A 27,989-nucleotide genomic window follows, 5' to 3' on the forward strand; every position below is an offset into this window, starting at 1 on the left:
GGTTGGGACACATTTGGAGTCCAGGGGCACCTTCAAGTTTTATTCAAGGGCTAAACTTTCAAGTGCAGACCCGCTGCCTCCGATGCAGTATGCTGGAATGGAAGCAATGGATTCATGCTTGGAGGCAACGCGTGCGAGAAAACTCGCGCCCCGCACAATGAAAAGGCTCGACGGGATCTGTTCCGAGGGTTGGGTTGGATGTGAGTCCCCGGCAGGCACCGGGCACCGGGCGTCCAGCCTGGGCGCCGGCTCCATCGCTCTCTGCCTCGGCCCGTCACCTGCCGAGGCGGGGACCTGCCCTTGGCTCTTCCGCAGGATCGAGAGCAGAGAGCGGAGAGCGGAGAGCGGGCAGGCCGCGGGGGCTGGCCGGGAGGAGGGCAGCCGAGACGGGGCTGTCGTCGCCGAGACAGCGAGAGGTACGACCGGTGCTCCCGGGGCCGGGGGACCTGCCGCTACCTAAAGCTGCCGCCAGCACTGGTGGGCTTGCTCGTGCCCGCAGGGGAAGGCGCGCCCTCCGACCGGAGCCAGGCATGCCCTGCCGCTTTCTCCCCAGGCAGCAGCGCGCGGCTTGGCCCAGACGGCTGGGCTCCGGCTGGAGCCCCCCCCCCCTCCGACGTTTCCCCACTTCCAGGGGGCAGCCTTCCTGCCCCGCAGCCGAAGAAGGGGGCGCGGAGTCTCTCCATCCAGGCCCGCGGCTGGTTTCTCGTCGGTTCCCATCCCTTCTCCGACTGCAAGGGGTCGGGGGGGCAGCCCGATGGCAGAGATCTGGTCTGCAGGTAACGGGTGGAAGGGGCAAACCAGTGTGCCTTTCTGGGAATTCCGCCGTTAGCGGCGACCAAGGAAAGGACCGCCGGCCTGTCTGAAGAGAGATCGGCTGCGGAAGCGTCCTTCGAGCTGTCGGGGCAAGCCGGGCGCCCCGGGGCCGCTTCTTTCCAGGTTTCCATGGGCTTTGTGTACACGGCAGATGCCGCCGTCCGGGCTCGCTGCTGCTCTTCCTTTTGCGCAGCTCCCCACGGAGACCTTCTCGGCTGCGATCCGTCTAACCGACCCCGGTTCTCTCCGGCGGGCGGCCCCCAAAGGCCGGCGAGGTCGATGATTTCTCTCCAGCTGCTGCTGGGTTACGAAGGACTCCGCATCTCCTCCTCCCAACCCCCCCCCCAGACCCCTTCCTCTGCCCCTCTCGCTAGTGGGAGGCGAGGGTAAGACGCGCCAGCCTGGCCTTTGGCCTTGCCCACTGGCTCAGCCTTTGGAGGCCGCTGGCGAGAGTGAGCGGGCGAGAGAGAGGGGGGGGAGCCCCGTCGGACCGGGCTCCCTGCCAGTGGAGGGGGGGGGGGTCTGAATCCCACGAGGCCTGCCAACCTCGCAGCCTGTGTTTGTTAGCGCTGCGGCAGGCCGGCGTAAACACGGCTTGAGCCTTGTTGATGACAGACCCGCTTTAATTTAAAACTGTTTTTATTGTTCGTGCCCGGGACTTAAACAAGCGCGGCTCCCTAAACGGGAACAGCTGTCCGGCTGCTGCGGAGAGGGAAGCCACGGAAGCGGGTCCCCTCCAGACGCGCGAGGAGCTCAGTTCACACGCGGGGCTCCCCCCCCCCCCACACTCTCTCCCTCCCTGGGTGCCGGCAGGCGTCGTGTGGACGAACGGACGACCGAGGCCACCGAGCCACTCATGCGATGGAGAGCCGCCGTAGGACTGCTTGCTTCACATGTGCAGACTCGTCCGGGGGCCTGTAGCGCCCTCGGGTACCTAAACGGGCCATCTGACGTCACAGCCAGACCTTCCCCGTGACGTCATAGCGATCTTTCCCGGTGTGGCGGGGGGGGGGGGTGACCAGAAACGGTGAGGGGCGCTGATGTGTTGGGGGGAGACGGCGACTCTCCCGTTCCTAGTGACTGGCGGATCAAACACTCGATCCAATAAAAAGGAAATGGGGCGGTGATGAGAGCTAGAAAAGGACACCTGCTTTGTTTCCGAGGATGAGATGCCTTTAGATACACGTAGCACAATTATTTATTCTATTATCTTTATTCGTCGTAAAACAGCATTAAATGGCAACGCGGCAGGAAACGTAATCCCAGGAATTTTAAGTGGGCGGGAAACAGAGTCGCTTCCCCTAACGAATGTCTGAAAGACTCGCATTCTCGGTGCTGAACAAAATGACCAAAGGCTTGATTCCGTGGCGATCCTTCTTGGGACCTGGAATCGGGAACAAAGTAGTACCACCGAAGCCAGGGGAAAACTCCCGAGGAAGCACTCAGAGGCGGCCCGGGAGCATGAAGATGATCCATCATTCCCTCTCGTTATGCGTTTGGGAGGTTTCCTAAATAGGGCAGTCGGCCTTTGTTTTTTGGGGGGGGCTAAGAGCCACAAAGCCTTGCCTTGACGTTAACTGAAAGTTTGCAATCCTATGATCCATTTCCTCGAGATATTTCCATTCTGAACGAACTGGGACTCACTTCCCAAACAGGTGATAAAATATAAGCACTCTTTTGTTTGTTTTTCACAAAATGCAATTGCATTTCTTTCATGCTTGAATTGTCTATTGGGGATCAGGGCTTCTTTTGTTCTCTTCCTCCTTCCCTCTCGCTCTTTCTGCATTCTGGGGCATTTGCAAAAAGTCCCAGATAGCTGCCCTCAGTGGAGCCCATTGGTCAGTCCCCCCCTCTGGTTTTGATTTCGGAGGGCATCTGGCCAGTCTCAGTCCGGAGTTTCCCTCCCTCCTGAAACGCAGCCCAGGTCATCCAGAGAGGGCAGACAGGGCTTCAACGGAGGGGCTCAAGCATGAACCTCCTGGAGGAAGAGAGAAAAAGAAAAAAAAGCCTTTCTCAGGAGGGCACCTTGTTATGGGCTCAGCAGTGGTTCTGTTCTCTCCTCCCCCCTCCCCCCCGATCCGCTAGTTAAGTCAGAAGTAGAGGAGACGCCATACGGAGATTCCCTGGCTGGAGCCAACAATCTTTCCCATAGGTGAAAAAGCCAGGACAGTCACTTTGGATCCATTGAAGGGCTTTTTTTTTGGGGGGGGGGAGCATAAAATCTGGTCAGGCCCAGATTTTCTTTGGGGTAAAAAAAAATCATGTTACTTCTTTGGGATGAAATTTGTTTAATGTGAGGTCAAATCTTCAGTATGAATGCTCCTGTTCCATATACATCTTTCCACCTCCTGGATTTGCTGAGGAAAGGGCACTGCAAGAGTCAGGCAGCAAAACTATCGGAGAAGAGTTTCCACATGTGACAGACATTGTGAATCAGAAGCCTTTGCCCGAAGTCTTATTCAAAAACAGGGAATGAGCAGGTTGCTAAAGCATCTTTGCTGCCAGCTCAGTACCTTTTCTTATGAGTCCATCAGGAGGCAAATTCCCCATGGATGCTGGTCCCCAACAGCAAAAGGAAGCATTTATTCCAGCCTATGTTTTCGCTGGCCAGAGCTGACTTCATGCATGGGATGAACTGACTCAGGAAGGCTGATGCTTGAATCACAGGTATTAATCTTTCAGGTGCTGCTGGGCTTCTGTTTTATCGTGTTGGGCTGTAAATAGGGTTAGAATTTCAGCCTTCATCCCTGTACTAATTACATGGAGGAGAGTCTGGTTACAGGACTGCTGAAACAGCGTTTTGCTTTGAAAATGCACTCTCAAGTATTATTATCTTAATTATAATTAGATCCCTGAATTGGGATAAAATGTGACTGACTGAGGGATTTGGGCATCTTTTTCAAAACCACTACTGGATCTGAATAAGGTATTAGGTTGTGGCTTCACTGTGCTTCTAGAGAACGAGAAGAGGAAAGAGGCTCTTCTGCAGTTTTAAACAATGGCATGTACATATCGGGCTATTTTTTCCAGGCACACCTATGTAAAGCATGGCTGGCTTGTCTCCACAGAAACAGGAGTGGTGCTCTTCACGTCTGTTCGCTGCTAGTTATTTGATTGCATCTGTTGCATGCAATGATCCGAATGCAGTTCTGGGGGAAGAAAAGCTTGGTATATGAGGTGCTCACCTGGTGACCTGTGCAGAGCAAAGCAGAGCTCTGCATCTTTTGTATGCATGTGCACACAAGGAGAAATTGATGATGGGAATGGGGAAGAGACTGGAAGATTACTGGAAGGGGCCCAATGAACAGCATAGAGTGCAGTCTGTGAAAGAAGAGTGCATAACAAATCACATAATCTCTTAACTTTGCTTGGGACCTTGTGGGATACTCAGTATAGGACTTGTCCAGATGGAGCATGTTGTACATTGCTGCATAAAATATTATTATGTACATAGACAACTATAGAATCATAGAATAATAGAGTTGGAAGGGATCTCATGGGTCAGCTAGTCCAACTCCCTGCACATGCTCATCTCATGGTTTGCTGTTTTTCAAAGGTGGGCACCCCACCCTTCTCTTGTCCCCAGGCCAGCTCGAGGGTACAAGATCCTTACTGCATTAATGGAAGAAAATCATGTGCACAGGTTATGGCAGGTGCTGAGCACTGCAAAATGATTTCCAGGATTCTCTGGTTGTAGAAGATGTCCAAAAGGAGAGGGGACTGTTTTTACCCCTTGTTATGGGGGGCAAGACAAGAAGCTAAGCTTTGCATTTATTTATTATTTTCAAGGGTAACTGAAGTCAAATATCGAGCAAAGTATCTAGCTATTAATTCATAGAATTACCACCCAATGAAAGTTATGGAATGTTTTCTTGTGAAGTTTGCCAGAGAAACATGGACAGCAGTTGGTGAAACTGAGTTCAGTGGCACCTTTAAGACCATCAACGGTTTATTCATGGTTTGAGTGTGCATGCACAAGAAAACTCACACCTTTGTTGGTCTTAAAGGTGCTGCTGGACTCAAACTTTGTTCTGCTGCTTCATACCAACAGGGCTACCCACCAGAATCTATGGGCAACATTGCGGGGGACTGGGAATACTTTAGGTATCAAAAGCTTCTTCAGGGAAGGTATGTCTACACAGTCAACAAGTTAGCAGTTTTTTCCCAATGTGTCATGGCTTTCCTCAAAGAATCCTGGACATTTAATTAGGGGACAATTCTCTGCTCAAAGATCCTTAGCCCCCATCATAGAATGCCACCCTAGAATGATGACAATTAGACCAGATTAAGTATGAGGACAACACGAGTGAAAGCCCAAGAATACTTTCCTGGGAGTAAGCCTCATTTAATAGGCCTGAGCAGACCTATGTAGGATTTAACCCTATTTAGGGTTAGCCCCCATGACCCAATCAGTTCATTCCACTCTGGAATTCAAATCTGAAATATATAATTTCCACTTCCAAATGCCAAGGCTACAATCATCTCCCTATTATTTAGTAGGTAAACACTTGGCTCAAATTAACCAATGCTTTGGTCAGACGCAATATCTGTTCTCTCTTTGGAAAGCAGAATTCCAAAGAAAAGTTTTCATAGTAATTCATGTTTGTACACACCACTGATAACACAGTGTTGACAGTGGAGGTACATTACTGCATTAAGGTTGCCCAATTCTTCCTGAGATTTATGATCTTCAAACTTGTGCGTAGAGGAAATGCTGATCATTTTCCTCGGTTGGCTTTTGAAGCTGAATCATGGAAAGCGCCAGGTTGGTTTTGCTCTCCCTGTGCGTGAAAAGAAAATATCAACCAAATGCTTCTTCTAAACAGCAGCCAGTTATGAATTTTCAGTGATGTCAGAGATGGTGCAGATTGCTTCACAACCCCCCCCCCCCCCCAGGAATTGCTTGAACTCCAGCATGGTGGTTTGCAAATGGACGTGTGTATAAAAAACTTGTAACTCTAAATAAATGTTATTTACAATACAACAGAAGCTTGGCAGATGGGCTCCATAAGGTGGTTCCATTTGCTGGAAAATGCTCTCTTGCTATTATGGTTTTTGGTTTGGGAACTCCTTGCATATGCTGCATGAAAAAAGAGGGGAGCTTATATTTATCATGTTTAACAATTATGGATCTAAACCAAGAAGCTTAAATAGAAGTAATTTTTAATTCCTAATATTAAAGCTCTCCTCTGCTAGAGCACAAGAACAGAGGATCTGGTAAATCCTTTTGTGGCTCAGTGGTACAGCACATGTTCTCCATGCAGAAGGGCATCCTGGCCTCTCCAATTAAAATTCTCAGGTAGAAAATATAGGAAAGGTTTGCCTGAGATCTCAAAGGGGGGGGGGGTCTCTGCCAATCAGAGCCAGTGGTAGCAGACTAATGGTGTGAACTGGAGGCTTCACAGGCTGATTGGACTTCTGAACCAGAACTAAGATTCTTACATAATTTTTATACTTCCTTTTGACACATATTCTGGTGACCCTGTAGAGCAAGACTTATCCATTTCTCCTTCTTGCTATAGCTCAGACCTTTTCTGCACCGGGAATTTGCCCTGCCTCACTGCTCATCCATGGCAGGGCAAATTCCCAATTCCAGATAACATCATGGCTGGGCTGGGGCTGTCTCAGGCCTGGCCTGACTCGGGGCCTTGTTTGCCATGGAGCAAGGGAATGTTGACCCATTTTTGTCCTGGGCACTGAGGGGGGCTATGTCAGGCCTGGGCCATCCTGGCCCAGCTCCTCCCCACCTGCAGTTGTGACTACGGCATACCAGAAGACACAAAAAATGCCCCAGGCAGCTTTGCTGTGCTGAGCAGTCCAGTGGAGCCACCTGGGGCAGTTTTAGTTGCATTCTTAAAACATAAAAGTGGCCCCCACTGCCCCACAGCATGGTGGAACCTCACCACCTCAGCTCCCCTGTCTGGACCCAGGAAGAGGCAGGGCAACCTGTCCCTGCTAAAACACCCAGTGGCAGCCAGGTGCAGAACTGGTGCGGAATAGGTCCCACTGAACTTCTCCCCAGTTTTGTTCCCAGAGGTTACTTGACTTCTATGAAGAGCAGGGGGTGGCAACAAATGGGGCCGGGGCAGGGGGAGAGAAAATCAGCAAAATTCCTGGATGGAGACATATTAGCTGCAGCAACAAAAGCAGCAGGGTCAAGCAGGTCATTTTGCTCTTGAAGTAGAAACCCAAACAGTGATCCTCCACTCTCAGGTGAAAAATATTTAGATAAGTTAAATAACTCACAATATGTCACCCCAAATCTACTGCCTGATAGCAGGGTTGTCTCTAGATAATACAGGCAATTTAGGAAGTTCTGACTCCTGCCAGAGGACTTCTCAACTTGCCTATAATTGTTTGGAAAACCTACCCGGGGGGGGGGGTGTCTCAGAGTTCTTAGATTGTTGGGATGCCATATTGTGGGACTTACCTTCTTCACCTTCTTCACCTTCTTTCCCTTCTCCCTTGTCTTGTAAGTTCAGGAACTGTACAGATAAGTAACTGGGGGGGGGACAAATTTAACAGTGCAGCAGTTTCTTTTGAAGTGTCTTAGATTTATTGTCCAAGCCAAGGAAAAGGCATTTTCAGGATATGGCCCCAAACATTGGCCATAAACCTCACTGCAGAGCTTTTTGGAGCAGATTAGAGCAATGTGGCTCCCAAACATGATCTGTGCAATAAACAATCTCGGTGTAAATATCTAAGTAGAGTTTATTCATTGCTGAGAGTGGAGTTCAAGTGAACTGTATACAAGCACATGTATTTGCAACACACTGACACCAAATACAAACAGGAATACAAACACATCTCTCCCACGCCCACCACCATGTAAACTCACTTTCACATACACCAGATTCTAATTAGCTAATATGTGCATTTGAAACCAGTTCTTAGAAGTCTCCTTCCCCCCTTCATCTAGCAGCAGAGCAGATTAGATATTAAACTTTCAAAAGCCTAAAAGAAGATTCTCTTAGGAAAGTAATGATTTAAATACGTTTTGTTCTGGCTTCAGACCTATTGTTGACCCTGAAATAGCCTTAATTGTCTTAGCTGACAACCTGAATTGGAAGAACAAGAAGAAACATGCTCCAGACTTCTTAGAGGTGTTGCATACCATTGACTATGATATTCTTCTGGACTGATTGGTTAAGATAGAATTGGGATCTGTCATGTTGTGGTGATTCTTCTGATCCTTCCTGAAGGAATTTGGAGATTACTGCTTTTCCAGCAGCCTTAATCCTGGCAAATTGATGAACTGTTGGTTGAAGGCTGAAGGTTTAGATTATATGAAAAGTTGGATACATGTTGTTCTAGATAAGTCTGTGGTGGTGGAAAGTACCATCATGTTGCTATCAAGACTATGGTGGTATGGAAAGTTACAGCCAATTTATGGCAACCTTGTAGGGATTTCAAGGCAAGAGATGAACAGATACAGTTTGCCATTTCTTGTTTCTGTATAGCAACCATGGGTGGTCGCCTATCCAAGTACTAACCAGGATCAACCCTGCTTGACTTTCAGGTTCTAATCGTATAAGGTTAGCCTGAGCCATCCATGTCAGGGTGGATTACACTCCCCCAGAAAGATCAGTTTTGTAGTTTAAGTGTATTCCTTTGACTAGCATTGCACATGGAGACTCAGGACTTGTATCTAGGGATGTGGGGGCTTTTTAGTCACCTTAACATAATAATTGTGTTTCTTGAAGAATGCTGACCGCAATCTGCTCCAGGATTTTTGTGCCAAATGATGGGTAGATGGAGTCTCTGTTTTGTAGGCAATTTGTATTCTTGTTTGCTGGGTCAGTACTGATGTGTGACTTTTTTCTTTTCTTTCTCTGGGTCCATAGTGTTTGTATAAGGAGTGGTGTGTGAAGAGTGCTAGGCAGAGGGACAGTGTCAGCACTGTACAGAAAGATTTTGTGCTGGCTGTCCATCTGTTTCCAGGGACAATTCCAAGTCCTGGTTCTTTCTTAGATGACTTGGGGCAGTGATACTGGAAGGCTTACTCCCATACCGTCCAGCCCCCTAGCTAAAAGCATCTTTCCAAGCTCTACTCTTTGTGCCACCTACTGAGGTAAGATGAGTGGCAACTAGAGACAGGGCATTTTCAGTGTTGCCATCTCATGAAGAAGAAGAGTTGGTTTGTATATGCGGCTTTTCTCGGCTTGCAACGGCTTGCAATCTCCTTCCCTTTCCCCACAACCGACACCCTGTGTGGTGGGTGAGGCTGAGAGAGCCGTGATATTACTGCTCAGTCAGAACAGCTTTATCAGTGTTGTGACAAGCTCAAGGTCACCCAGCTGGCTGCCTGTGGAAGAGGAGTGGGGAATTGAATCCAGCTCACCAGTTTAGAAGCCATTACACCAAGATGGCTCATATCTAGGATGTCCTCCCCTTGAGGCTTGCCCAGTGTCTATCTTATTCCTCTCAGTCCTACTTTTTAACTGAGAGGTTTTGCCTTTTTAAAGCTTTTCTGGTGGTCTAATTTGCCAATAATATCTGAGTTAACACTCACTGTTGGGTTCCCCAAGAATATTTGAAACATGTCAGCTTTCAAAATTAATTCCCCCCCCCCATATCAGTACAACAGATGATTAGCCAGTAGGTTAGACTGAAACAGAAATAAAATATATTTGCTAGTAATGTGTTTACATAGCATTTTGGAATATTCCAAACTCTCCATGGCTTTGTAAAACTCCACCCATGACTCAGGAATGGAGATTGCTTGAGAAAAGCCTAACTGGGGTATCTTCATTTGTGAAGGTATAACTGGTGAGATCTGGTAGAAAGGCCTTTTATAAGAAGTCCTAATTTTGTGGAATGCCAAATTTGCCTGCTGCTCTTTAAAGAGGCAAGTCAACTCTTTGGCTGAGCTCTTGGTCAGTCGGGGGTTTTTTGGCTGATGCTACATTTTTGTTTCTGTTTTTTAAATGTTTGCCCGCTTAAATGCATTATAACTTGTTTTATTGTTATGTAGATCATGAAATGATTTTTGATTAGTTGACAAGTAAACTAAGGTTTAAAAAGGATGATAGATCCCATGTATATATCAGCAACCTGAATAAATAAATAATTTTAGCATTGTGGAATATTTTATAGCTGATGGGTTTGTTCTTTCCCTGTTCACAATATTTTGTCTATTTTCTGGTTCATGTTTCATTAATTGAAGAAATCATGTAAAGCAAGGGCAAAGAAAAACATCATGTGCACTTAATTTATATATTATAGATGTATATAATAAATAATAGCTTGTTAAGCTTAGCTAACATGCCAAGCCACAGCTTGTGAGCATGTAATGTTTATCACACATATAGTTGGAAACTAACACCTCAGCATCTGAATTAAAGCTTAATAAATCTCTATAGCAATTTGGACATTATGAGTTCTGAATTACAAGAAAGCTGATCTGCTGGTGTTTGGTGTTTTGTTTCCAATTCTTTAGGGATTTTGCCATAACAAGGACAAAAAAACAACTGGTACTTTTAATTTTAATTTTGCTTCTATACAGTGCCATTCGAAGTTGAGTTATACCTCTCAAAACTCATCTATTTCAATGGATTTAGGAGTAATTCTGCTTAGGATGGTATGATTTAATTACTTTGTGCTCTACCTTACCTTTTCTGGAAGAAATGGGCTTTCGGGAGCAACATAAAAGGGGAGGCCTCTGCAGAGATAAGGACAGAGTTGAGAAAAGATCTATCAGCAGTGATAGGCAACCTCAGTTACGAAGCTAATGCAGTACAGATAAGAGTCTGTGCAGGATTTACTGAGGGGTTGGAGAACACTGCAGTGGCTGAAAGATTATTTTAATGGAGGCATTCTGAACACCTGACGGCATGGGAGAACAGCAACAGGGGAAAGGAGGTAGTCACTGGCTGTGACCCAGATGATACAAGACAGCACTTCCAAAAGAACTCAGGAGTTTTCAGGAGTCTAATGGGTGGTGCTGAAGTGTAGGCTGACCCAATGCCAAGGAGACCAAAGCTCTTTGATCTTTAATAGGTCCGTAGAACAGAAAACTGTAGGAGGTGCAAATTTTATCACCTCTGGAGAAGCTACAGCCTGCCCAAATCCTCTTATCTACACTAGTGTTAAAAGTATAGGAGTCCTGCACTTGCTCACCTGGCTGATGCACCTGAGGAGGGACACAGCTACATTTATTATGATGGCTATTCAAATGGTTCCATGACCTCCCATCTGTCTCTAGCCCTCAGACATTGGCCTGGCAAGAACAACCTGCACCTTACAAATGACAATGATGTGAAATGTAGAATTTTGTCCTCTTGTGTGTCAAGCTTAGTAGACTTTTTGTTGGTGAGTGTAGCAAGTCAGACAGACAGCTATCACCCACTTTTCATGAATTGAAAAGTGGGTGGCAGTTTATTAGTTTGAGTGGGCATGGCAAAAAGCACACTGAGGGAGACACAGCTAAAGTAGGATAGCCATTGCCTGAAAAGGCCTTGCTAGGGAGGCCATTGGTTGACTTCTATAGACTCATTGAACAAAGAACATTAGCAAAAGAAAGAAATGAGAGAATTAGCCAAACTGAGTGGTTTCTGACCCCTAGCTCAACTGATAGTGCCACCTATTGCCAGCAAGCTGTCTCTGCTGAGGAGTTGGAAAAGATCTTCCACCTTTACTTCTTGCCTGTGAGAGTCCATCCTCTTGTCAAACTCTGGCTATCATTTGGGGTTGCCCATTTTGTTGCTTCCCAACAGTTTGGGGAGGCACTGTAGAGCTGGAATGGCTTTGTTGTTCAAGAGGCTTGGGGAGCAAAGAGATGGCAATTAGCAGCTCTAGCTCCCCAGGCAGGTGAGGGAGACATAGTGGAAATGAGTGCACAGGATGAGAGGCTGCTGTGGGATGGGGCAGTACATGGTTACCTTCCTAAAGTCTATTAACAGCAGCTTCCACTCAGTTGGCCTCATTCTGAAGTTGCCTGCTGTCTCTGTCCCCAGCTGCAGTCACACAACCCTGGACATTCCTCTTCTGGATATTCTATGTGGATTCAGTTTGGGCAGTGGGGACAGACAAGGGCAAAGACAAAGAGATGTTTATTTTAACTAGATTCTTATCCTGCTTTCCTCCAAGGAACTCCATATGGTATACATGATTGCCACTCCTTCCCCTTTGATAGATATGTTAGGCTGAGAGAGAGAGAGAGCTCAAAATGAACTTTATGCCCCAGAAAGGATGTACACACTGATCTCCCCGGTCCTAATCTGTCACTCATATATATTGACTCTTAGAAGAACATAAGAAGAGCCCTGGTGAATCAAACCAGTGATCCATCTCATCCAGCATTCTGCCTCACATAGCAGCTAACAGCAGGACACAGAGGCTGAGGCTTTCCTCTAATGTTGTCACCTGGCACTGGTATGCATTGCAGAGGTTCATTGTTTGCCTTGATGGTGCCTTAATAAGGGATGGTGAATAGAGGAAGATATGCCTTAATGCAGATGGCACACACTGGTCTGATCTCATCATATCTCAGAAGTTAACCCGGGCAAGCCCTGGTCAGTATTTGAAGAAGAAGAAGACTTGGTTCTTACATGCAGCTTTTCTCTACCCAAAGGAGGCACAAAGCGGCTTACAGTCGCCTTCCCTTTCCTCTCCCCACAATAGACACCCTGTGAGGTGGGTGAGGCTGAGAGCCCTGATATTGCTGCAGTTTTATCAGTGCTGTGGGGAGCCCAAGGTCACCCAGCTGGTTGCATGTGGGGGAGCATAGAATCGAACCCGGTGTGCCCAGATTAGAAGTCCGCATTTCTAACCACTACACCAAACTGGCTTTCCAATTGGATGGAAGACCACCAAGGAAGTCTAGAAAAACCACTTCTGTTCATTTCTTGCCCTGAAAACCATATGGGATTGCTATAAGTTAGTTGTAACTTGATGGCAATTTCCACCATTATGAGAAGAATGTGAGCAAATGCCATGACAGGCTCTAAGGCTTGCCTTAACATGACATCCCAAAGAAAGAAAATTCAATACTATCTCAGAGCAGATTGCTAAATTGCTAGATGGAATATTTTGAAACACAGAGAATAGTTTAAAAAGTGTGTCATTCATTTGATCAAGTAATTCTTTAAAGCTGCAGGCCTTTTGAGGTTTTTCTGAAGGCAGAAAATGTTAAGAGGAACCATAAACGATGGTGAAACTAAATTTCTGCCATTCTTCTGCACTGTTGTGTAACATTAGCAAACACTTGCCAATATTTAAGCGAAGTCTAGTTTCTTGTTCTGGCCCACCTTCTATAAATGTTTACTGCCATGCAACACAGTGCATGTTTTCAATTTGCTCCTCTTTTAAAATCTGTCAGTCATGCTTTCATCTTGCCCTTCCTGCAAAGATATCTGCATATCACCTCTGGCTCTTCCATCACCTATTGACCCTCACAAGGACCCTGTGAAGCAGGTTAGGCTGAGGAGAGAAACTTGCCTTAGGTCACTCAGTGGACTTCATGGTAGAGCAGGGATTTGAACCTAGGTCCAAGTCTGATACTCTTGCTCCCCAGAACTGGCTGTCAGGAAGCTTTATGCACACCCAGAGCTTCCATTGTACCTGGGCTCCAGGGATCAACCCTCATACTCAGAGGATTCATTACTGGAACACATGGAAATAAAAATGAATACAAGAGTCCCACTAAGGATGTACAGAGTATCTCTACTCAGAACAAGATTCAAGTTCAGTAGCTCCTTAAAAACCAACAACATTTCCAAGCATAAGTTGTCAATTGTTAGCTGCCCACCTGAACCTTCCTTTCCCTTGAGTAATAGCATAAAGTAGGGCTGCCAGATCAGAAGACAGATTTTTCCAGGAAGATGTATGATGGTTATTTTCAAAAATTAACCATTTCTTATATGTATCTTTTCCCCATGATGTTAGAGAACATCCACAGCGAAAATGATGGGCTGAAATGGGAATGATTTAAGTTGTGTGAAAGCACATTGTCAAAAATATGTGCTAAAAAGGACTATATAGAGTGAATAATGGGTGGGGGGGAGGAATACTGAAAATAAACTGGGATCAGAGGTTGCTGTGTGTGACAGCAGCGTCAGTTCAGAACTGTTATGAGGAATATATGAGGAAATTAGCACTATTAATCATTCCACAGTGTCAACTCCTTTAGCAAGTTGGGATGGCCTCATTTCCAGCAGGGTTTAACAAAATAGTAAGAGTTTATAATAATAATTTTTTTTAAATTGCTTTTATGTAACACTTTGCATTCCAAGGTGCTTTGCAGTCCACAGCAGATTTGATACCGATATTTGAAGATGGGTTTTATTTGGTTTGCTTTGTAGTATAGACTATGTATTTAAAGAAATGGCCTTCAGAAGGCAAAACTCAACTGTATACCAAGTCTTCCATCTTGTGAATCCAGCACTGGGAGGTGAGTGTTGGCTAAGGGTTCCTCCATTGTCAAGCCAACACAATACCCTTTCCAGATCAGTAGACCGGAAAACTGAGGGAAGTATGTGGCTGATTGCTAAGTAATTGCTTGAGTATTTTTCACATTTCTCCGTTCTGTGATCAAACTAGTATCCTGTCAACCCTAGCCAACAATGAGGCAGTCACCTGGCAAAGAGGAGGAGGAGGAGGGAATACAAGAGACATTGTAGATATAAGCATCGAAAAAGCTTGCTTCATCTTCTCCCCAGGGTCAGTTCCAAGCTGCTTGGTCCAAACTAGATCAATCAGTGTTGGGGAGATCATTTTGCTGCTGATATAAAAGAACAAAACAACAGATCTGTGAAAATGGCTAATTGTCTCTAATTCAGCATCTCACTCTAACCAAATCAAGAACAAAGCCAAGTAGAAGAAGCCCAAGTACTGAGCACCTTTGTTGATTACAAATGTATGTACAGTGATTTCCATCCTGGCACTCAATATTTCTCAAGTTATATAATCATGTATGGTCATGTTGTCACCCCACCCTTCACAAAATGGCCAGTGGAGGGCTTTGAGAGGGTGGGAATGTGAGGCACCCCAGGTGGGCATGTACACAGCTATGCTTCCCAACTATATTCTGTATGATTGTGCCACTTCTGGGGTTTCTTGAAGCCTGAAGAATGTTTCAGGGATTTCTCAATGGTTAAAAATGTTGAGAAAGGCTGGGCTAAGCTGCCCAGGCTGAATGGGCAGTGGCAGTTCACATACTTTTCTACCATCCTCACTGTGTTGTTTGTCCCTACATCATTACCACCTCCACTCTGATCAGCAGCCAGAGGAACAAAAGCTTTTTGCTACCAGTGCTAACCCAATTATCTTTAAGAGAAGCCACACATGTTCTACATAGCTTCCCAAGTCTTACAAGATTTGACTGCCAGGGCAATTAAAACACATATTTGAAAGGAAGGAGTCTTTTGAGAGTCTGAGAATCCCCATTGGAACATGTGACACCACACACATTTTAAAAAGACTTGGAAGAGTAAAGTACCACTAGGCCTTCTATCTAGGGCTGCCTTTCTCAACTTTTTTACTGTTGAGAAGCCCCTGAAACATTCTTCAGGCTTCGAGAAACACCAGAAGTGACATGATGTAGAATATGGCTGGGAAGCATAACTGTGTACACACCCGTCTGAGTCTCCTCATCTTCCCGCCTCCTCCAGGCCCATCATTGGCCATTTTGGATGGGTGGGTCAACAGGACCATATATGGTCATGTCACCCAATAAATGTTTAACAAATGTATATATATAATCCACTTCATAGGTGAGTCAGCTCTGTAGATGAGCAGGGTGGATGTACTTGGCAGCAATACCTTTCCATACTACTTTAGGAATCCAATCAAAACCCATATTTTTGTACAATGCCACTTTACATGTATTAAATTTCTCACTAAGGCAGCAAGCTCACCTGTTCATTAGAAAGTTCTGAAGGGGTTTAAATCCAGATAAATATATTTTGAGTCAGTGGTAAGATTAGGGCCATAAAGTAAGGTCAAGCAATTGCTTCAGGTGGCAGACTCCAATGCCCCCTCTTTATTTCATTTAAACATGGTGTGAGAGGAGGACACATTTTGACATTTCCCTCGGTCAGGTTGCCACCAACCTGGAGAAAAATATTGGGTCTCTTTAACAGAGGCTTAATTTATAGAAATAAGCAGTTGAAACTTTTCATGGCATAGAGGTAAAGAATATCATCTACTACATGTCATCCATTCTATTAAAATGACAGTACGTTTTTCTTTGGGTAATCTCATGCTTCAAGTGAGAAAAATATTTATTTATTTATTTATATTTATCTTTTTATACCGCCCTTCCCTACGGCTCTGGGCGGTTTACATAAAACATTTTTCAACATTCACATAGAACACTATCAAAATCAATATCAAAATCAATATAACAATAACAACAACATATAAACTGGAACAATTAGAATGGCACTTCAACAATAACTTGACAATCCCTCATTCGGTTAGTTCCCTCAGTCTGGGGGGCACCTGTAGGTGTTATGGCTCAGCCGGCCCCACCAAATGTCTGGTGGAAGAGCTCCTTTTTGCAGGCCCTGCGGAATTGTGGGAGTTCCGGCAGGGCCCTGATCTCTTCGTGGAGCTCATTCCACCAGGTAGGGGCCAGGACTGAAAAGGCCCTGGCCCTTGTTGAGGCCTGACATGCCTCTTTAGGACCAGGGATCCATAGCCAGTTGGAGGTGGCAGAGCGTAGTGCTCTTCTGGGGGTCTAGGCAGGGAGGCGGTCTCTCAGATACACTGGGCCCAGACCACGTATGGCCTTAAAGGTGATTACCAAAACCTTAAGCTTAATCCAGAATTCAACTGGGAGCCAATCGAGTTCTTGGAGTACCGGCCGGATATGAGATCTCCATGATGGCTTAGTGAGAATCCTGGCCGCGGCATTCTGCACCAGTTGTAGTTTCCGGATCAAGGATAAGGGTAGGCCTGCATAGAGCGAGTTGCAGAAGTCCAGTCTGGAGGTTACCATCGCATGGATCACTGTGGCTAGGTGCTCTGGTTCCAGGTAGGGCGCTAGTAGTTTGGCTTGGCGGAGGTGGTAGAATGCCAGCCGTGCTACCTTCGTGACCTGGGCTTCCATTGTAAGGGAAGCATCCAGGATCACGCCCAGGTTCCTGGCGGAGTGAGTCGCTAGGAGCTGCACACCATCCAGGATGGGCAAGCGCGCTTCCTCCCATGGTCCCTTCCTACCCAAACACAGGACCTCCGTCTTTGCAGGATTGAGCTTCAGACGACTCGGCTTGATCCATTTTGTCACTGCTTCCAGGCATCTGGCTAAAGATTCTGGGGGGGAGTCAGGGCAGTCATCCATCAGGAGGAAGAGCTGGGTGTCATCTGCGTATTGGTGGCAACCCAGCCCAAACCTCCGCACCAGCTGAGCAAGAGGGCGCATGAAGATATTAAATAGGATAGGAGAGAGCACTGCTCCTTGTGGGACTCCACATGTGAGCTGGTGACGGCTAGAAACTCTCTCTCCTATTGCTACCCTCTGTCCGCGACCCTGGAGGAAGGAGATCAGCCATTTTAGGGCTGTCCCCCGTATCCCAGCGTCGGCAAGGCGGTGAGCTAGGAGCTCATGATCGACTGTGTCAAACGCTGCTGACAGGTCTAATAGTATCAGCAGCGCTGACCCGCCTCGGTCCAGTTGGCAGCGGAGGTCAACCGTGACAATATGTAGAGATAGTCCTTATATACAAGTCCCAAGTTATACCTGCCTTACCGTAAGGTTGCCAGTAAGGGTGCAGAAAAATGAGCTGCTCATTTAGTAGAGGTTTCACAGGATATTATGTGCCAGGAGATGTTATTTACTTATCCATACCTTGAAAGGCCTCCACAGTCCATTGCTATACATTAAGCCTCTATCAAAGGGACAGGGCATTTTTCTCCAGGCCTGCTGTATGGAATATACTGCAGTTGATGAGTCAGACAAAAGCCTCTCCCACATCTCCTCTCCCAGATTAAAAAACGAAGGAGAAGATGGCTTTTAAATAACCCACGGCCAACCCCTTCAGCCCCTCCTCTAGCTTAGAAAAACATCCCGTGTGTCTGGGGCTTCACCCTGCAGTTCTAATTCGATTGAGACAGCTTTGATGGCATCAACTGTTTAGCTGCAAAGGGATTACATGCTTAGCATTTCTTCCTAATGATACTGTGGTTTGTGGGCCAAACTATGGGAATGCTAAATATTATTATAGACCCTCAATAACCAGCCCAGCATGTGCAAAGAACAATGCATTGGCTGCTGCTGGTAGTTTTAAAACAGTGAGTGAGTGCCTAAACTCAACCAGCTCCAGCAGAGTACAGAGAACAGGTAGGCAGCACTGTTGGTACCTAAGGTTTTGCCTGTGGGCACTAAAGATAAAACTCTATGGAATTGGCAAAGTTGTCTGAATAACTTTATTTGGATTGACAAAAGACCCAGGATTGCCTTTACATTTCTTCAAGATGATATGAATAGAGGAGTTATGGGAGTACCAAATATAAAACTAAACTTGGATTACAGATTGGATTACAGACCCTGAAACAAGAGGCTTTTGAAAAAATATAGAATGGATGAAGGTTTTTGCAGTTTGCTGTGGCCAACCATTAGAACTAAGAAAAAAGTAGATGCACATTTTTGGAGAAATGCTTTACTGAAAATATGGTTGAAATATATAGACAGAATAAGTCCTAATATATCAATGTTGACATCTCCTATACAAGTCTACTTGCATAAATCACAGCAGAAGAAAACTGATTTACAAGGTCAAATATATAAGCTGTTATTTAAATATGAGACGGAGAGCGAACAGTTTAAAAAGGTATATAATTAGGTGGATGCAAAATTTTAATCACAATGTATCTTTGGAAAAGTGGGCACAACTATGAGGTAAAAATGTGAAGCTTACAAAATGTTGATCACTGAGGGAAAACTAGTATAAAATGTTGTACATATGGTATGTAACTCCTAAAGGGATTGGCAGAATGTCAAACCAACACAATGGGAAATGTTGGAGATGTCATGAAACTATTGTTTCTTTCTTTGTATGTGGTGGCACTGTGATAAAGTTTTTAAAATCTGGATAAAAATACATACTATGATGGGAAAGATGTTAAAAAATTGCATTGCCTTTGTATTCTGAATATGTGTTACTAAGGTTCACCATTGAAAGTCTACCAGTTAGTGCACGAGAATTTTTTTCCCATGCTTTGACAGTGGCGAGATTATTAATTGCCCAGAACTGAAAATAACAAGACCCACCTAAAGCGACTGATTAGTTGGACAAAGGGGGTGAATGATGTAGGATGGCCAAATTAACACACTGAGTAAATAGAAGGCCCCTGGAAGAATTCCAGGAGCGTTGATTTTTTTTTCATTTGGATTATATGAATAAGTAGTTTCACAATGCATTATAGTAAATTATTAAGATGGGGACTATAACATTCTAATGTCTGTAAGTGTATCCTTGTTCTACTGTTGATGCTGTTTTGATTTTCTGTCTATAAATGAAAACTTAATAAAATGTATATTTTAAAAAAGGCATTGTACCAATAAAGTGCTGTAGCTTTCATAGAATCATAGAGTTGGAAGGTACCTCCTTGGTCATCTAGTCCAACCCCCTGCACTATGCAGGACACTCACAACCCTATCACTCATCCACTGTAAAATGCCAATAGAATCCCTTATAGTTGACTTTGTATGTTCTAACTGTAGTTAATAATGGGATCATAAAGCAAACATCCACACCACTCGTTGACTACCTGTGGATATAAATACATCTTCTTCTGATTACAGTGTATCATAAAGAGGGAACAAAACTAAGGAATGGGGGACCACATCACAGGTATTATCCCATTAACAAACCTGCTGGCTCTAGGCTTGCCATTTGTCACCTTGGCCCAAGACTCCAATCTCCCATCCTCGAGAAATTGGGGTATGGGTAGACAATGGCCTCCACAGTGACACCTATGGAATTCCCCCATGTATCTATTATTTTTACCGTAGAGTTTAGAGGAAATTCTTTGAGTGTCACCCAGAAGTGACAACCCATCCTCCCCAAACTACCTTCCCTGATTTCTGCCCTCAAAATCTTCTGGCATTTGCCAGGGCAATGTTAGCAATCTCAGATGCTATAACAATGTTATATGTTATACAGGAAGTCAAACTGCTTGCCTGAGGAACCATTTATTCCCAGCTTTTAAAAAAGGGGGCAATAAGAAGCAAAATGCCATCCGCTAACCTTTCACTTTTGAGTACATTTTCCTTGACTTCTAGCACAAATATCTCCCCCTCAACATAATTCTTCATTATGACATCCTGTGGAGGAAAGAGGAAACTGAGAGATGACAGCATGGGATGAAGATATTTTGTTTTGAGTCGTAAAGAGATGCTTAAATCCTAGAATATCTTCCCCAGAGATATTCTTGAGTGTATGCCCTGCACACCACATGCCATTCGTTTTAGAATAGGATTAGAACTTGAAATCTTTCTGATAAAGGACACTTTCACATATTACATTTTGAAATGCCTTCTTGAACCTCCCCCCAAAATATTATTTAATATACTGTAATGGTTATTGTTGCAGGGTGCTTGGTTTAGGAGAGGTCAAGTCTGGTCCCCACAGTTTGTTTGTTTGTTTTACATCATTACTCAGCAGGGCAGTGGAGGGGGGGCGAGAGAACTATAGGGGGCTGATTGGGAGAATTACCATATGATGAGGGAATTAACAGTAACACAATGATGTCATTGCCAGCACAACCCAACGTGACATAATCACATTAGTCAATGCTATATCATTTGAAGAACTTTTTTGTGTCCTACTTTTTACTACCTGAAGGAGTCTCAAAGCAGCTTGCAATCGCCTACCCTTCCTGTCCCTACGACAGACACTATGTGAGGTAGGTGAGGTTGAGAGAGCTCTGACTGTCCCAAGATCACCCGATTGGCTGCATGTAGAAGAGTGGGGAACAAAATTCAGTTCTCCAGATTAGAGGTCTTTGCTCTTAACCACTACGCCAAGGTAGTTCTCAAACACTATGGCTAGGGCAACAACAAAAATTAAGTCCAGTAGCACCTTTAATACCAACAAAGATTTATTCAAGGCATGAGATTTCGAGTGCATTCATATTTCCTATGGCTAGAGCATTATCCATATGCAATCAATTCTAGATCATGGCAGAAGAGACGTCGTCACATTGCAGAATAATGTCACAACTAGTGAAGGCCCCTACCATAGTCTCTAGGCCCTTACTTGTTGGTTCTATATTGTTTCCAGTTGTTCTGTGTTCTGGGGGAAATTAGCTATTTTACTGTCAGAGATCTGTGTCAAAGTCTGTGCAGCAGACCTCTTGAAATACGTGTATTAAAGTTGGTTTCGTTGAACGTGTGTTACAGTACCCTTCAAGAACCACAGGGCAACATACATAGATTTTCTCCCCTCTATACCATCTTTAAAATAGCTCCATGAGGTGGGATAGACTAAGAGAATGAGTGAGAAGGTGCAGAAGAGAGTGATGAGGATGATCCAGGGCCTGGGGACCAAGCCCTATGAGGAAAGGTTGAAAGGCTTAGGAATGTTCATCCTGAAGAAGAAGAGGTTGAAAGGGGACATGATTGTTCTCTTTAAGTATTTGTAAGTTTGTCACTTTAAGGAGGGCAGGGAATGGTTCTTGTTGACAGCAGAGGATAGGACACAGTAATAGGTATAAACTATGTGTAGAACAATACTGGCTAGATATCAAGAAAAAAAATCATGGTCAGAGTAGCTCAGCAGTGGAATTGGCTGCCTAAGGAGGTGGTTAGCTCTCCTCTCACTGGCAGTTTTTAAGCAGTGGCTGGACAGATACATATGATGGCTTCTTTAGGCTGATCCTGCATTGACCAGGGGGTGGACTAGATGGCCTTTATGGCCTCTTCAAACTCTATAATTTTATGACTGATGTACAATCACTCAATGAAACAATATGAAGGAGTTACCTAATGAGGTCTTGTATATGTGGTTGTATTCCCTGTAGTGGAAACGTAGCTGGGTTTTTTTTTTTATCATAGGAGCATCTGAACTGCAGACAGGCCTCCATCTGACCAATGCAGCCCAGTCCCAAAAGTGGCATTCTGTTGTCAGTGGTATTCTAAGGCCAGATATGCTGAGTTCTGTTCAAAATGTACTCAAAGGACAGAAGGTGTTGCATGTTTGAGAGTTGGATTGTGTAGCTGCGCTGCCTGTTTCTTAGGCCCTCCCTCTTGCTTGACTGTGTGGGATATTTTGCCTCCATCTTTTTCTGCAGTTGTAGATTTGAGACGTCTTTCTGGTGATTCTTGCTGGGAGGGAGAATATGTATGGATCTCTGGGATTTCTCTTCCGAAGGACTCCTGAACTGGAATATTGCAAGCATATTTCCTTCATCCTTGCTATTGCCCTTTGATCACTCAAATCCCTCACCAAATCCTCCTTACCCCTTGTGTCTGCTTAATTCTATAGAAATAAGAGCAGGCAGAACATGTTTTGCTCTAATGCTTCCTTTGTGTTTTGTGTGTGCTACAACTGGCTATTGGGCTAGTCACAATCCTATTCTCACCCTGTTTAGATGTAGAGGCAGAAGGGACATACATGAGATAGTGTTGCATTTTGAACTGAGACTAATATTCTTCACAGATCATCACATCTACATAACAGGGAGTCATGAGTTCTTGAACAATTGAAAGTAGGTTGACTAAGGTCTGATTCATACATTATCACCGAATTGGAGAGTCTCATATGGCCATTTCCCATACCAATCCAGCAGATGCAAAAAGATTATGGAAAAGGCCAATATCATTCATTCATTCATTCATTCATTCATTCATTCATTCATTCATTCATTGCATCTAAAGTGCTACGTGCAAGAAGACTTTTCTGGTAGGACAATTTGAACAAGGCAATAAGTGAAGTCTAGTTTTGATTATAAGAGTGGGTCCTTCCCCGTCCTTGTATAATCTGAACCCTCCCCCCTGGGAGGGGGCCTACCATTGCCCCCAGATTTACATCTAATACTTGACTGACATAGCCAGGAACAGATGAATCAAGGAATTTGGTTCCAATGAGGGACCGTGTGATTGCCATCTTTATTGTTTTTGCTGTTTTATCTGTTTTAGATTGTATTTTGTGGGGATTTTATGCTTTTACTGTGTTGTGAGCCAACACAAGCCAGCTTGTCTGGGAGTGGCAGGGTAAAAATCTAATAAATACATAAATAAATAAGTAAATAAATAAATAATAGTGAGATCTTTCTAAGATGGCTTTTGTTAAATAGAGAGATAAGATAGGGATTCCATGTTGGTGATTATCAGAAGTTACTTTCTTAGCAATCATTGTTTGTTTCCTGCTTCCAAGTTTGGGGTCTCATTTTTGTCCTTCATCCCAATAATTATGTTTTTTTCCTCCCCAGCATACTACCTGAAGGGTGGGATCTATTGCAAAAGGCTTCCTGGATCCTTACAGGAATGATTTGTGGTCTGGAACAAGATTTTTCCTATTTCATTCCTGATTGTGAGGTTTCCATAGCAGCCACCTCAGAATATTGACCTTCATGGACTGATGGTCTGATTCAGCATCAGGCAGCTTAATGTGTCCACCTCCACTGCTGAAAAGGCAAGATGCTTTTCATTTAAGTTACAAAATTTACACTGAAAACTGGCTTGCCTTGTCAGATGAAACTTCCAAGAGAACTTCATTTCTTCTACATTTTGATCCTACACAGTCTCAAGAACTGTCTGAAAGTGCAGCGGGAATTCCTGTATTGCAGATTGACAACAAACATTTTCTGGTGTTCGTCTTTCTCACACATCATTTTCCTGCAAAAGTAGTTATAATTGTCCCTTTTTATTTCAACTGTAAATGCCATGGGTTTATTTGTGACAAATATTTTTCAGGAGGGTGGGACATACAGAATTTTCAGATTATGATGACCCTACATTTTGTCTTTCTTGCTTATTTTCACACTCCTGTGCATCAGGAATAAAAGGCTGAATCCTGGGAAATATGCCCTTTGTCTGCATCAGTTTTGTACTACATGTCACTGCCCAACAATCTCCTGCATAGGTGTTTTGAGTGTTGTTGAGGGTGGTTGCTATCCCATCACAGCTGACATGGCAACACCATGGGGTTTTCAAGTCAAGAGATGGTCAGAGGTGCTTTCCCATTGCCTGCCTATATGAAGTGCCCCTGGTATCTCTTGGTAGTCTCCCATCCAAAAACTGACCAGGACCAACCCTGTTTAGCTTTGGAGATGTGACAAAAATCAGACTAACCTGGACTACCCATATCAGGGCACCCCCCCTGCAGATGTGCATGGATGTGCTATAATCTAATTATAGGGACTGATTCATATATTATAAAGTTCACAAGGACTTTGGGTCAGATATTTTCTGGGAGTTCTATGCTTCCCAGAAGCACATGGGCTCCTTTCAGATAAGGGTCAGGGCAAGGGACTTCATCAAAATACAATTTGTTAGTTTAAATCAATCATACAATTCAACCAACAAAACTGGAACAAACACATCTTGAGCTGATTTCTCTTTAGAAAACTGCCTAAGAGATGCAAAGAGCCATGGCCATGGACTCTTTAGTTCACATCTCTGGCTTTGCCCAGGTTTTTAATTCCTGAAAGTAAAGGAGGACTAACTAATTACACATATAATTCTCCTGCAGCTTGCATGCTATCAGCAAGGTCTTCCTCACTCCCCACCACCACCAGGAATGTCTCTGGCCCCACAAAGGCATAAGACTTCCTACTATCCTTCCTTCTTCTTGGTGTCTCACAATGATGCTGTAGCAGCGACAGTCTCCAGTCATCCTTCCACATTTCATTGTGACTCTTTTGGCCTTCTTTTAGGGCATCGCTGAGAGTTTGGGGGAAGACATGCCACAATAAGGATTGCCAGCTTCTAGTCTGAGGCTGGAGTTCTAGAATTACTACTTATCTCCAGACTACAGATGTCAGCACCCTCTAGAGAAAATGGCAGCTTTGTATTTGGACTCTATGGTATATCACATCTCTGCTGAGCTCCCCACCCTTCATGAGCTACGCTGTCTTTAAGCTCCCAACTCTCCAGACAGGTTTCTGAGTATAGGAAAACTTATCTGCATGACTCTCTTTAAGATTATTTATTTGTTGGAGTTGACTTCACTGAACAATTTCTAGCTGAGAAATGTACAGGTTGCTCCCAACATGTTAAGAAAGAGGTAGATGTTTATAAGTAGGGGTACCAGTTCCCAGGTGGGACATGGAGATCTCCTGGAATTATAGCTCATCTCCAGAAAACAGAGATCACTACCTCTGGAGAAAATGGCTGCTCTGGAGGGTGGACTCTATTAAGATCCCTCCCTGCCCCAAATCCCGCCCACTCCCAAACTTCCCATGTATTTCTAGATTCAGAGTTGGCAATCCTACATATATGCAATGTGAAGAACACATTGGAAAAGGGAGACTGAAGACTCCTCTTCTGTGTGCAGTGGTCCTACTCTGAACTGAGCCTCCCTGTGGCTGAGAAGCTTGGAATTTGCAGCACAAATCTTTGTGACAACCACAAGGACTTGATGGGCAAATTGACCCCAAAACTATTGACATCCAAAGGCTTCAATAATTGAACACTTGGTATTCTAGAATGTACAGATTTAATAATTGAAGGCAAGCATATGTATGCATTCAACCCTCCTCCTTCTACGCACACAGGTCACAAAGCTCTGCACTTGGAGGGAAACCTCTATAGGGAACTCTTCTGCTGTCCACTGCCAGGGTGACCCTCAGCCAACCATACATGCAGTATGGTGTGCATTACAAGGCATCTTGCCTATATCTGCTATGAGAGAAATGGGCACACTTCCTCTCTTGTAACTGGATGATTTACTGCCTTCATAGCACCATAACCACAGACTACTCATGTGCTCTGAGGAGATGGAGAGTGCCTATTCTAAATGAAAAATGTCTTTTCTTCCTTCCGGAGAAACATATTTTAAAAGACTTTGCATTTTCCATTGGAAAATGTCAAGTCATTATACTTGGGAAATTCTCTTATAGATACTTAAAGCAGAGCAGAAAATCACCATGGGTTTAATCAGAGAAAGAGCAGGTCAAATGAGAGCTTGATCCCTTGAGATTCTGACTCCCCATTTCTCTCATGGGAACATGTGCACACCAGGAATACATGCTTGTTGGGGTTTAAAATGAAACGTATGTTGCTGAGTAAATAGACATGGCTGCCTCTGATTGTTGTGTTTATCTAAGAAGCAATTTAGGATTCTCCTTGTTTATTGGAAGAAGAGCCAGCAGATTCTTATGGCAACTGGGAGGTGACGTGTGACAGTTTTCTTCTGTTTTCTTGAGGGCTGCATCAGGGGCAGCCTCCATTAAGGGGCCATGGAAAGAAAGAGCCCTTGGCAATTGCCAATTGAGATTTGTGTTGATAACGGAGTCACTCATGGTGGTTGGGGGGGGGGGGAGACAAGCAATAAAATTTCACTGCTCCAGAACACTCTAATATGGATTCTTCTGAGCAGTGCCAAACAGATTCAAAACGGGGAGGGGGAGATTATTCAGAAAGTGTTTCTATAAGCCTTCCAAAGATGTTGATCTCAAAAATGGGCATGTTGTCAGGAACCCCCACCCCTTTGAGTCATTCTAGACTCTGGACACATTCACTACAGCATTGTTTTGAGTTTTAAGTTATCCCTTTATGCTCGGGAAAAATAAAACATCTCACAAAATGTGGTAGCTATCAATCATGTTCCCCCGTGTCAAGCTTCCCACCCCTTCCTTTCCATAGATGAAAGGCTAAAGTCAGTGTTGGGGCTTGCTTGTAAAGAAGCAAATTCCAATCACGCTTCAGCCATGAAGTTTTCTGAGAGACACTGGTCCAATCTCTCTCTAGAGAGGGGTTTTCTTACAAAAAAGCAAGAGAATTTCATAAAGTACCACAAGCTCTTCAAAGGACTCAGAGTATAAAAAGCTTGTATGCCAACAACCTTGTGCTTTGTATTTTCCCACTCACCGACATCAACAGCAGCCAGTGATGTAGAGCAAGAAAGGGTGGGTGGTGGAATTTGGGAAGAGCCCAGCTTGCATTCCTTTATCATTCTGGAATGTCTCTGCTCTATGTGCCACTCCACTGCAATTGAACAGGAGAATTTCGAAAATGAACTCCAGAGTTAGATCATGTGCAGTTAATGAATCTTTTGTTTCCTACATTTGCAATCTCCTCTCTGATATGCACATATGTGCAATGATTTTTTTAAAAAGATGCCATGGTACAAATTGTCACACTAGGATTCCTTTTGTATGTATTATTCTGCAGGGACCCTCACTCCTGTACATAGGTTAGACACCACCATTAAAGAATCTAGCTACAATTGTACTTATAACAACACTGATGTTTTTGCATTCTCTTATCAACACACATATACAAAAAGAGAAGAAAACTACATATGAGCAGAAGGAGCAAAGCTCTCCACTGTGGGAAAAAAAGTGTACATAACAAGGAATTCCTAATGCGTCAAACTCCACTTTGGAAACAAGCCCAAGTAATTTGGAACTCCTAAACCCAGGGAGACAGTTGAATGAGAAGAATTTGGAAGTTTCCCTGGGGGAAATGCAGAATGTTATCTTATCCAGAAATAAGGTAAGTTACTACATTATGAAGATGGAGAGGGAAACTGAAGTTCATTCTGCACCCAATAAATATAGTGAAATGCTTACCTTATGAAGATACCATAATTTTGGTGTTCTGCACGACATCGCCAACCTCCCATTTCCATCCAGCAAACCTCAAGCAACATCTGCCACTTTAAAGTGGTATTTGGGGAATTGCATAAAGTGGATTTCCCAACCTATGTAGCGCGAGGTACAGGAGAGCAACCAGCAAGCCGCACACTAAAGAAATGTATGGAGGCAAAGAAGCGCTATCTCTACCCGCAATGTCCCGTCCTCGCACCCGCCTCCCTCTCCCTTCTCCCGAGGATGGGATTTTTTTTTAAGCAAATTGCCTGGAGCAACGAATAGGCATTCAATTGTGTAGGCAAAGCCAAAAAGAATTTTTCCCCAAAGTTGTCACACAAAGCATGCCCCTCTAAAGTCTCCCCCAAAAAAATTAGGAACTATTTTTTAGATTTCAGATATGTGATTCCATAAGGGATGGCATTATAAAAAGCACTATGCATCTATGATTAGAAGCATCAGCATTTCAATGGGAAAGT

The 27,989-nt window shown here is 44.4% G+C and overlaps 1 protein-coding gene across 1 annotated transcript in view; it reads left to right on the top strand.

Moving 5' to 3' along the window:
- Positions 1-27,989, top strand: part of WNT2B (Wnt family member 2B) — a 49,904-nt gene that overhangs the window by 865 nt on the left and 21,050 nt on the right. The window lies entirely within an intron of this gene.

The sequence above is a fragment of the Paroedura picta genome, chromosome 4 (assembly GCF_049243985.1).
Source record: "Paroedura picta isolate Pp20150507F chromosome 4, Ppicta_v3.0, whole genome shotgun sequence".
Classification (NCBI taxonomy): domain Eukaryota; kingdom Metazoa; phylum Chordata; class Lepidosauria; order Squamata; family Gekkonidae; genus Paroedura; species Paroedura picta.